The sequence below is a fragment of the Lepus europaeus genome, chromosome 15 (genome assembly GCF_033115175.1).
Source record: "Lepus europaeus isolate LE1 chromosome 15, mLepTim1.pri, whole genome shotgun sequence".
Taxonomy (NCBI): domain Eukaryota; kingdom Metazoa; phylum Chordata; class Mammalia; order Lagomorpha; family Leporidae; genus Lepus; species Lepus europaeus.
The window spans coordinates 56,728,250-56,740,940 of record NC_084841.1 but is presented as its reverse complement, the minus strand read 5'-3'; positions in this window follow the sequence as shown (position 1 = coordinate 56,740,940).

Sequence of the window (12,691 nt, the reverse complement as noted above, 5' to 3'; positions counted from 1 at the left end):
TGAAAAATAAAGTGACAGAGAAAGAGACAGAGAGAAAGATCTTCCTTCTGTTAATTCCCCAGATGGCCCCAATGGCTGGGACTGAGCCGGGCTGGAGCCAGGATCTTCATCCAGGTCTCCCATGTGGGTGACAGGTGCCCATCTTCTGCTTCTTTCCCAGGTGCATTGGCAGAGAGCTGGATCAGAAGTAGAGCAGCTGGGACTCCAACCAGTGCTCATGTAGGATGCCAGAATCCTATGTGGCATCCTAACCTGTGGTGCCTCAATGCTGGCCCTTGAAACACTGTTTTCATCTGTCAAACTGACAAATGTGCAACTTGGGCAACACAGTCTGGAAAGACTGCAGGAGAAGAGACACTCATACATTTTTGGTGGGTGTAAAAGATGATACAACTTCAATGGTAGGCAATAGGATCATCTGAAAATATAAAAATTGGGGCCACTGCCTGTGACACTGGCATCCCATATGGGCACCAGTTCAAATCTCAGCTGCTCCACTTCTGATCTAGCTCTCTGCTAATGGCCCAAGTGCTTGGGCTCCTGTCACCCACATGGGAGACCCAGAAAAAGCTCCTGGCTCCTGGCTTTGGCCTGGCCTTGCCTTGCAGCTATCTGGGAAGTGAACCAGTAGATGGAAAAAGCAATCTATGTGTGTGTGTGTGGCTCTCTTTCTCCTTTCTCCTCCCTCCCTCCCTCCCATCTCAATAAATCTTTCAAATAAATAAATCTTTTAAAATTTTTTAAAAATTCTGGCAGAAGCCATTTTACTGCCCATCATGACCCCGGGAAGGGGCAGCTTCCGGGGCACAAGCGAGCCACAGTGATCTGGAGTCCTGGGCTTCTGTGGGGCGGGGCCTTTCTTGTGACATCACGGGGCGGGGCAAATGGCCATGGGTGGCTTTCAAATCTTATTTGAAAGGCAGAGTTACAGAGAAGCAGAAGGGGAGCGAGAGATCAGTTGAGATCTCCCATCCACTGGTTCACTTCCTACATGGTTGCAATGGTCAGAACTGTGCCAGTCTGAAGCTAGGAGCCAGGAGCTTCTTCCAGGTCTCTTATGCAGGACTTGGGCCATCTTATACTGTTTTCCCAGTCCATAGCAGAGAGCTAGATCGGAAGTGGAGCAGCCAGAACTGCATCCAGCGCCCATCTGGGATGCCCGCACTGCAGGCAAAGGCTTTACCCGCTACACCACAGTGGCGGCCCCAATAAATCTTAAAAAAAAAAAAAAAAAAAGAATAAACAGCCATCTGTTTTGTTTTCTCATTTCCAATGTATTTGCTCTGTGATTGATAAAATAAAGTGTGCAATCATTTGAAAATCCCAGAAGAAAGGAACATTTCAAATACTGTATTTACCACAGGTAAACAAAGGCTTGTGTTTAAACCTGTACATGAATGCTGATGGCAGCTTTATTTGTAGTAGCCTGAAGTGGAGCAGCTGGGACACAAACCAATGCCCATATGGGATGTTGGTGTTGCAGGTGGCAGCTTTACTCACTACGCCACAGCGCCAGACTCCTGTTTATACATTTTTAACACAACAGTACAACTAGTGCAACCAGTTACCCATTCTGTTGGCTCTGAAAAGACAGGGGAGCCAATTATGTGAAAGATTATTCACCTCTGGCATCACTCCAACGCCTGAGTAAGTTTGGAGCTTAAAATGCTTCAGACAGGGACAAGCGCTTGGCACAGCAGCGGATTCATCACTTGGGACCCCTGCACTCATTCTGGAGGGCCAGGTTAAAAATCCTGGCTCCTCCACTTCTGATCCAGTTTCTTGCCGATGTGCACTCTGGGAAGCAGGAGATGATAGCTCAAGTACTTGCATGTTTGCTACAACTACATGGGAGACCCAGATTGAGTTTTGGCCTGCTGGCTTCTGCCTGACCCAGCCCCAGCTGTTGGGGGCATTTGGGGGAGTAGACCAGCTGATGGAAGATCTTTGTTGTTTTGAAGGACCCTTATGGGGAAGAGGGACAAGAAACTAGGCCTGGGCAGATATCAGGGGCTTCTTAAGAGGTTAGATGTTCCCCAGAGTCCAGCGGGCAGGACGTTCTCTGGGAAGGAAAAGTCAATCCCCTTCAGAGAACCTCTAGGCACGCCCAGAGCAGAGCTGCCACTCCCCTTCGGAGAGTCTCTAGGCACTCTCCCTCAGCACGTTCCCTCAGCACTCTCCCTCAGCACTCTCCCTCAGCACGTTCCCTCAGCACTCTCCCTCAGCACTCTCCCTCAGCACGTTCCCTCAGCACTCTCCCTCAGCACTCTCCCTCAGCACGTTCCCTCAGCACTCTCCCTCAGCATTCTCCGGTATGCTAATGGTCCCTCTGAACTGACCAATCCTATGCATGCGCATTAGGAATATGCTAATTCGTTGCCTATATAACCTGTGTGAAACTGCCGCTCAGGGCTCCTCACTGCCTGAGGTGGGGGCCCGTTTGCGCAAACGTTCAATAAAAACCTCATGCTTTTTGCATCAACTGGTCTGGAGTCTGGATCTTTGGGCGTCCTCCCAAGCAAGTGGGCATCTCTGCAACTGAGAGGTCCAACATTTGGTGGCCCGTACGGGGATTTTAGGTCGCCCTCAGACCCATTCCCTGTGAACCAGTTGGAGGTATGATTAAGTGTTTTCTGTTTGTTGTTCTTCGTCTTGAGTGTTCTGACTGGCCAGTACCTGACTCTGTGAGACCAGTGGGGGAGGCAGGCGTGCCCAGCAACCCCTGGTCCGTTCCCCGGAGGACGCTCCGGTTTGTGAGACCAGTAGGGGAAACCCTCAGTCCGTTCCCCCAGAAGACGCTCCCGGGGTGGTCTGGAGGTGGGTCGGAGACCAAGTCTCCCTCCTTCCCGGGGAGGGCTGGTCAGGCAGCCGCTCCCAAAAATAGCGCAATAGCGTTCGATTTGTCGTAGGTCTGTTGCTGCGCGGTTTTTGTTGGCTGTTCTTTTTGCTTGGTTTGACGTGCCTGGAATGGTCTGGAGGAAGGTCAGGGACCAAGTCTCCCTCCTTCCCGGGAAAAGCCTGGCCAAGCGGCTCTTCCCATCTGAGGTAGCATTGTCGATTTGTCCTAGAGCTGGTGCCGCGCGGTTTGTCTTGTTTACTGTATGTGTCTGTGTATTGGCTGTTCTTTTTGTTTGGGCTGAAATCTTTGCACCCATGGGTCAACAAATAACCACCCCTTTAAGTCTCACTCTAGATCACTGGAAGGACGTTCGAGAACGCGCGCGCCACCTCTCAGTGGAGGTTAAAAGGAAACAATGGGCAAAATTCTGTTCCTCAGAGTGGCCGGCCTTCGAGGTCGGCTGGCCAAGGAACGGCACTTTTAACCTCGATATTATTTTACAGATTAAGGCGCGAGTCTTTCAGCCAGGATCCAATGGACACCCTGATCAGGTGCCCTACATTACCATGTGGGAGGATCTTTCACGTAACCCCCCTCCCTGGATAAAACCCTTCTCCTTCCCGACGGAGCCCATACGGACCCCGTTACCCCTTCCTCGGCCATCCCCAACTCCTTTAATACCTTCCTCCCCGATACCCCCTCCTCCTATCTCGGTTGTGCCAACCTCCTCCCTATACCCTCTGAAGGAGATTCGAGATCCAAAACCTGACAAGCCACCGGTTCTTCCGGCTGATCAGGACTTTCTGCTCTTTGACTCTCCCCCACCCTATCTTCCCGGCCAGCCTGCTCCCCCGCAGGAACCCCCACAACAACCAGAGCGGGATGTGTAACCTTCTGCACCATCCCCTGATTCCACGAGGGCAGGGGAAGAAGTCTCAGCGCCTTCCCCGCCCTCCAGCCGCCTGCGCCTCCGTCGGGGGCAGGCAGGGGGCTCGGGAAGCGTCTGGACTTCACAGACCTTTCCTCTTCGTTCGGTGGCTGGCCAGATGCAGTACTGGCCATTTTCTGCTTCCGATCTTTACAATTGGAAAACCCATAACCCCTCTTTCTCTCAGGACCCCCAGGCTCTGACCTGGGATGATTGTAGGCAGCTTCTGCAGACCCTCCTCACTACTGAGGAAAAGCAGCGTGTCTACCTTGAGGCACGGAAAAACGTCCCTGGAGCAGATGGCCGACCGACCCTACTGCCAAACGAAATCGAGGAGGCGTTTCCCTTAACCTGTCCTGATTGGGACTACACCACCGTTGCTGGTAGGGAGCGACTTCGTCTTTACCGCCAGAATCTCCTTGCGGGTCTCAGAGGGGCTGGAAAGCGCCCCACCAATTTGGCCAAGGCACGTGCAGTAGTGCAGGGGGCTGAGGAAACGCCGGCAGGCTTCCTAGAAAGATTAATGGAAGCCTACCGTGTGTACACCCCGTTTGACCCCCTGGCAGAGGACCGGCAGGGAGATGTAATCATGTCCTTTATAGGACAGTCAGCGTCGGACATTCGCAATAAATTGCAGCGGCTAGAGGGGCTTCAGGGGTATACTATACAAGATTTAATGAAGGAGGCAGAAAAGATTTACAACAAAAGGGAGACCCGAAAGGAGAAGGAGGAAAGGGAAGACAAAAGAGACAAAAGACGTAATCGAGAGCTTAGTAGAATTTTGGCCACCGTAGTGCAGGATACAGAAAGGAGTAGACCAGGACAGAATAGGGACTTGGGAGACAAGCGAAAGCCTCGGGTGGAAAGAGATCAATGTGCCTATTGTAAAGAAAAAGGACACTGGGTCAAAGACGACTTGACTCTTTAGTCCAGCAGGTGACTGAATCCTGTGTTCCGTGTGCCAAGGTAAATGCCAGACACCTCAAGCTCCCGGAGGGAGCTAGGTTAAGAGGAGACCGACCAGGGATCAACTGGGAGGTCGATTTCACTGAGATAAGGCCGGGCAGTTATGGGAATAAGTATCTTCTAGTTTTTGTAGACACCTTCTCCGGATGGACTGAGGCATTCCCCACAAAACGGGAAACCGCCCGGGTGGTCGTCAAGAAGATCATAGAAGAGATCTTCCCCCGGTTCGGCTTGCCTAAGGTAATCGGGTCCGACAACGGCCCAGCGTTTGTCTCCCAGGTAAGTCAGTTGGTGGCCAAAGCATTAGGCATAAATTGGAAATTGCACTGTGCCTATAGACCCCAAAGTTCAGGACAGGTAGAAAGAATGAACAGAACAATTAAAGAGACCTTGACCAAATTAGCGTTGGAGACTGGCGTTAAAGACTGGGTCCAACTCCTCCCTATGGTGTTGTTCCGGGACCGAAACACGCCCTCTCATTGCGGGCTGACGCCATACGAAATCCTTTATGGAGGGCCCCCACCAGTAGCAGGCTTGCTTGACCTTGCCAGTGACTCCGTTGCCGATGCCCCTAAATTACAGGCCCGGTTGAGAGCGCTCCAGATCATCCAGAACCAGGTCTGGAAACCTCTTGCAGCAGCCTACCAACCCAAGACGACAACCATCCCACATCCTTTCCAAATCGGAGACGCTGTGTATGTCCGAAGGCACCAATCTAAGACTCTAGAGCCCCGGTGGAAAGGCCCCTTCACTGTGCTGTTGACAACTCCCACCGCTCTCAAGGTCGACGGAATCGCTGCTTGGGTCCACGCCTCACACGTGAAGTGAGCACCACCCCCCCAGGGCCCTGAGGATCCGGATAGACCAGCCAAATGGAAGCTCCAGCGCACTCAGAACCCACTCAAGCTAAGACTTTCAAAAACTGTTTAATATTTGTGATGTTCCTGGCCTTTCCCCATTGTTTTTCCAATCCCCATGCTCCACAATTGTTAACGTGGAACCCAACCCAGTCCAGCAAGAACAGAGTTCCCTCCCTCCAGTGAGGCAGGCTCTCCCCAGGCCGGTCCAATAGATTTTAGGATTAAAATCTTTGCAAAAAGAAAAGGAGGGAATGAAGGACCCTTATGGGGGAGAGGGACAAGAAACTAGGCCTGGGCAGATATCAGGGGCTTCTTAAGAGGTTAGATGTTCCCCAGAGTCCAGCGGGCAGGACGTTCTCTGGGAAGGAAAAGTCAATCCCCTTCAGAGAACCTCTAGGCACGCCCAGAGCAGAGCTGCCACTCCCCTTCGGAGAGTCTCTAGGCACTCTCCCTCAGCACGTTCCCTCAGCACTCTCCCTCAGCACTCTCCCTCAGCACGTTCCCTCAGCACTCTCCCTCAGCACTCTCCCTCAGCACGTTCCCTCAGCACGTTCCCTCAGCACTCTCTCTCAGCACTCTCCCTCAGCACGTTCCCTCAGCACTCTCCCTCAGCATTCTCCGGTATGCTAATGGTCCCTCTGAACTGACCAATCCTATGCATGCGCATTAGGAATATGCTAATTCGTTGCCTATATAATCTGTGTGAAACTGCCGCTCAGGGCTCCTCACTGCCTGAGGTGGGGGCCCGTTTGCGCAAACGTTCAATAAAAACCTCATGCTTTTTGCATCAACTGGTCTGGAGTCTGGATCTTTGGGCGTCCTCCCAAGCAAGTGGGCATCTCTGCAACTGAGAGGTCCAACAGTTTGTCTGTTTGCCTTTCAAGAAATAAAATTAAATCCATAAAAAGTTTTTTTTTTTTTAATGTTCTAAATGATTATCAGTGACCCATGAAGATTCTCTAGCAAGAAGGCTCAGCAGCAGGAAAGTTATCTGCCCTTACTACTCTTTCTACACGCAAAGGCCTCATTTGTGCATGAGTGGGGATCCACTATTCTGCTGTTTGTGGATCCTGCTATATGCACAGCTGGTTGGTTACTCACCACCCCAAGGGGCTCCCTCTCCCACTGTGGGCTACCCGCCAGTTGGCAGTGGACCTCAGAGTAGACTGTGGAGATGGACTGTCCCACTGTTAGTGTCCACACTGGACCAGACTGTAGGGGCTCAGGCTCACTCAGTACAGCAAATTCTATATTCTTCTTTTCCCTTCTTGTGTTACATTCTTCAAAGATGTCCCTGCTCACCAACATGTTCTGGTTCCAGCTTTCACATTTACTCTGTCACAGCCAGAGGTCCTGCAAACACAGCTTCCTTCTCTCAGAGATAGCGCCCACCGTGGCTCAGGAAACGGAGCCTTCAACGCCAGGCTTAACCCCGTGAGTGAAGAACACCCCATATTGAATGGGTGTGAAGTAAGCCTCTCAGGCTAGCACACTTTTACAAAAGACAACCAAAATTGTGTCAATATGAGTGACCATGCTGAAGCAGCCTTCTGGAAAGTTCACCTACTCTCACGCCATTGCCTCCGCACCATACAAGCAAAGACCGTCCTCCTGGGGCCACGGGCAACACCTGCGGCTCTGTCCTTGATGACGTAGCTCTGATGTGTGTAACAGGTGAAGGGTGCCTGGAGGCAGGTCTGGCAAGTGAACTAGACAGCATCTGCTCAGTGTGATGGGGGCCTCCTCCCAGAGGTGTTTCAGGCAAACCTGGAGGAGTGGCAGCGCCAGCTCCAAGGGGCCTGCTCTGAAGAGCATCTCTCACTTCTCATTTCAGTACAGGGCTTGGTGCTTTATATAGATCCACTGGCGTGAATTTTCTTAGAACATTTTCTTGGATGGAAAAAATTTTTCAGGGATTTGATAAAGTGATTCATGAAAATAAGTTTAAAAGCAGGGAGTTTCCTGCCTGAGAGGGTCTTTGTGAGGAGTACATGAGAAACACCTAAAAAGGACACCATAGGTACGGGCAGGTGGTACAGCAGATTGAGCCAACACCGGCATCCCAGATAAGAGTGCCCATTCGAGTCCAGGCTGCACGTCTTCCAGTCCAGCTTCCTGCTAATGCACCCGGGAAGGCAGTGGATGGATGCCCAAGTGCTTGGGGCCCTGACACCCACACTGGAGACCCGGAACTCAGCCTGGCCCAGCCCTGCTGTTGCAGGCATTTGGGAAGTGAACCAGTGGATAGAAGATATTCTCTCGTTTTCTTTTTTTCTTCTTGTTCTGCTTTTCAAATCTTTAAGAAAAAAAAAAAAAAGACAATACATAGACACACGAAATATTCCCTTTCACCTCTTTTCATCCCACATATCAGGAATGGATGCTGCCCATAGTCCCTCTCCTGGTTTTCTAAGTTCTTTAATAAAACCAGGAAACAGGTGGTCCCCCAGCTGTGCGGAGATACACTCAAAATGTATTTCCAGACTAAGATGTCAAAGAATTCCAGGGAAATCCAGTGTCCAAGCCACGAGCTCCAGTGAAGAGCTGCAGGACTCAAACGCCTGCCCTGGCCCTATGACCTGCAGGAGGCGGGCTGGGGGGTGGCAGGGCCTCTGTGACCCAGGAGACTTGGAAGGAAGTCGGCCTTGTAAGTCAAAAGGCACTTCTAGCCCAGTTGTGTAAGAAGAGGGCAAAGGCTTTCTCCTTGAATGCAGAGCTGGGCCCACAGCAGGCAAGTTTAAGGCACTGAACTTTGGCCCAGTTCTGTGGGCCCAGAGCACTCACAACCAGGCCCCTCTGACATAGCCACGTTCCCCACTCTCCCAGCATTGCCCTGGCACTGCAAAGTTGGCACTCACCGTGTGTTCGCAGCCTGGTTGAAGGGGCTTCCTGGGCCCACTTCTGAGGGGAGAGAGCTTCAGGGGTGTGGCACACAGACCAGCAGGGCCCTCAGGTGTCCTGGAGAAAAGCTGCTGAGATGGAAGGACTGATCTGGAGAAACCCCAGGCTCACTGCAACCCCCCCATTTCAAGCCATTGACATCGGGCTGATTTTCTGGAAAAGTGAGGTGCCTGGGAACTTCAGTGCACAGGATGTCTCATGGACTTCAGACTTTGGCCCAACCCTGCATAGAAAAAGTGTTCCATAGATGAGAGCAGCATTGTTCCTGGAAATCTTCACTCCAGGACCTGGGTACATAGTCTTGGGCTTCTTAGGAAAGGAGAAAGCATGGGGCAGAGGAGGGGAAGAAGAAGGAGCTCACTTCACTCTTACTGGGCATCATTCAGGATTTGATGTATTTATTTACTTGAGAGGCAGAGTTAGAGACAGGGAGAGAGAGAGAGGTCTTCCATCCACTGGTTCACTCCCCAAATGCCTACAACAGCTGGAGCTGAGCCAGTCCAAAGTCAGGAGCCAGGAGCTTCTTCTGGGTCTTTCACGTGGGTGCAGGGGGCCAAGCGCTTGGGCCACCTTCTACTGCTTTCCCAGGCCATCAGTAGGGAGCTGGATTGGAAGTGGAGCAGCCAAGACTCAAACTGGCACCCATATGGGATACTGGTGCTGCAGGCTGAGGCTTAGCCTCCTACGCCACAGTGCCCGCCCCAGGATGATTATATTATTATTATTATTATTATTATTATTACTATGTTTGGCAATGAGGCTTCAAAACAGGCAGTTCCAGCACATGTTGACTTTCCCTTTGTGCGCATGTTCAACACTGTTAAATCACAGTTGCAGAGACTATTTCAAGCTTATTTGGATAATTTCCCTTCAGTCTAAACAGTGGATGGTCTAAGGGTGGCTGGGGGTCAGATCAAAAGGTGGGACTCCATCACCCTAGCCAGGGCAGGGTTTGCTACAAGAGATCTTCACACTGTAGCCCCAGCACTTCCACCCCAGTTACCTTGTCCAACAGTGCAAAGCAATGGTGCATGCAAGCAACCTGGAGAAGCCATGGAAGTGGAGAGAGACGACTTGCAGGTAGGCCTCAAGAATCAAGGTCTCCTACCTTACTGGTGTCAGAAGCACTTGGGGAACTGTTTTTGAAAGCTATATCACCCTCACCACTACCACAACCCCACCCCATCCCCACCTCCAAAGACCTAAGTAGCTGGAGGTGCACAGTCATGTTGGGAGTAGGGGGAGGAGAACTGATGGATTCTACCTGGGGCAAAAAGATGAGGAAAGGGCCAAAGACTCAGAGCTGGAAAACAGTTCAAGGGAAACATGGCTGGCAGAGGCGATGTCATCCATGCTGTATGACAAAGTCACAGCTGGAGGAGGGGAACTCCACAAAGCAGGAAGCCCCTGACTGAACTGAAGCCGTCTTCTCTGTTGTTTTTATTAGGCTTAATAGTGATGTAGTCATTGGGTTTGGGGGTGGGAATCATGGATATCAATGGAAGCGAAATTGTTTCTTGTTAAAAAAAAAATGAGTTACAGGAGGAGGTGACTGGAGAAATAAGAGGGGAATCTCCTAAAATTTGTCTAGAGCAAAATATTATTAGGAACATGAGTAATGAGGAGTTTTATGAGAAAACAGAAAGAAAGAGCATGCAGGTGCTGGTTCCCACAGACGCCCCCTTGCCTTACACAGCAGTGTATGAAGAATGGTTAGATGCATAGTTGGTATTACAGCAAGTGGATTGAGGAACAAGCACTGCCATTCTTACAAAGGTTAGGACGCTATGCCCCTGCTTGGAAATGTAGAACAAAGGAACAAGGAACTCTTACATTAGGCAATGGAATAGATCCTATAAAAAACATGGCTGTTGGGGGTGTGATTTACCTTTAGAAAAGTAAGATATAATCACTAGAACTGTATCTATACAGTTTTAACCTTTTAAAATAAATCGATTAACCTTTAAAACCTTAGACTTTTTGTCTAGCACCTTTAGATAAGTTAAGCAAGTTTCATCTAGTTGACACATCCACTATGAATAGAGAAAAGATTAATGGGGAGGTTACGATGAGGCCATGAAAGGAAAATGAAACAAAACAAGAGAAAGGTTACACATAGCCGATCACTTGTGATGTGTTCTTGCTCAGAAAGAACAGAGGCTTAGGAGGAAGAAGGCTTAATGAAAAGTATGTGTAAAAAGAATATAAAATAAAGCTATGAGAAGGAATGGCAGAATGATGCCTTCCCTCGCTACCTAAACCATGTCTCCTTGTCTCCTTTCTTCACGACGCCGCCCCTCCTTCGGGACGCCCTGGACCTGTCAAGGCTGGACCGTGGAACATGGGTGTTAGTGTGCAGATACACAAAGGAAAAGAACACAAAAGGAGCCAGCTTTGTGGCGCAGGTTAAGCCGCCTGTGATGCTTGCTTCCCATATTGTAGCACTGGTTCGAGTCCTGGCTGCTCGGATTCTGACCCAGATCCCTGCTGATGCACTTGGGAAGGCAAAGGGAGACAAATTCTACTCCTGGTTCCCAAATATATGTCCTTGCCACATGCAAAATACATTCGTTCCATCCCAGTAGCCCCAAAAGTCTTAACTTGTTCGAGTACCAACTCGAATCTAAAGTACATGGGATAGGCATTGTGGCACAGGGGTTTCGGCAACTGTCTGAGATGCCTGCATACCAATCCCCGCTCCTCTGCTTTCAAGCCAGCTTTCTGATAATGCACAGCCTGGGAAGTAACAGACAATGGTTCCAGTACATGGGTCCCTGCCACCCACATGGGAGACCCAGATGGAGTTCTTGGTTCCTGCCTTCAGCCTCCCCAGCCCTGGCTGTTGTGGTATTTGGATAGTGAACCAGAGGATGGAATATTGCTAATCTCTACCCTCCTCTCTGTTGCTCTGCCTTTCAAATAAATAAAAATAAATAAAATTTTAAAAAATCTAAAGTCCAGAGTCTCATCTAAATCAGATACGGAGGAGACTCAAGATACCATCCTGAGGCAAATGCCCCTCCAAGTGTGGGCCTGTGCAATCTCACACATTATCTGCTTCTACTTCCAAAATACAACAGACAGGCATAGCATAGACAGTCCCATTCCAAAAGGGAGAAAACAGGCCAGAAGGAAGGGAAACAGGTCCCAGGCAAGTCCAAACCCAAGACATTTGGTGCAGTGATGAAGTTGCTGCTTGGAAATGTCACATCCCGTATCAGAGCGCTTGGGTTTGAGTCTGGGCTCTGCTTCCCCTTCCAGCTTCCTGCTAATGTGCACCCTGAGAGGCAGCAGGTGATGGCTCAGGTACCAGAGTCCCTGCTACCCATGTGGGAGACCGGATTGAATCCAAGGCCCCTGATTTCAGCCCTGGCTTTTGCAGGCATTTAGAGAACAAACCAGCAGATCTCTCTATCTATACCTCTCTCCACCCTTCAAAAAAGAAAAAGAAAAAAAAAATGGGAAAAATGCTCTTCTCTGATCTTTAAAAAATGAACAACCATAACAAAAATCAACAAAAGCCAAAACCCGGCAAAGCCAACAACATTAAGTCTTATCTTCAGAATAATCTTCAGCTTAGTGTGCTGCTCTCCGGACACACAGGGGCAGGGTTGGGCCCCAAGGCTCCCGGGTGGGGGGGGGGGTGCCCATGTCCACCCCCAGGCAGGTGTCAGGGATTGGAGTCGGGTGTCTGCAACACTCTTGGGCTGGTGTTGCACAGGTCTGGCTGCTGAGGGTGGTCATGGCTGTGCCACAGTCTCTTACAGTTAGGCTTTGATAGCACAGGTGTCACCTCTGAGCTCTGGAGTGATTTGGTGTCATCAGTGCAGTCCTCCCTGCCTTCTTGTAGACCTTCCAGCCTCACAGAATGTATCCACTCCAGCTTGCCAGTCTCCTTGAGCCTGTTCCTCTTTCTCCGCTATCTGTTACAGCAATTCAGGCATTTCGGTATAGCTCATCATGGGATGCCTTCTTCGGGTCTCTAGAAGCCTCCCTAGCAGTGAGTTTGCCCACCCCCTGGGTCTTTGGCAGGATGTTAATTAAACCTTGGATCCCAAGGCAGACTCTCGCACTCCCAAATAACCTCCTCCTTACCCAATCTTAGGTTAGGGCTTCTTTGAAAAAGAATTCTCAAAATCTAGCTCCACAGTATCTCCTGGCTCCTGCTAGGTAACACATGCTAATTCTCTTTTTTAT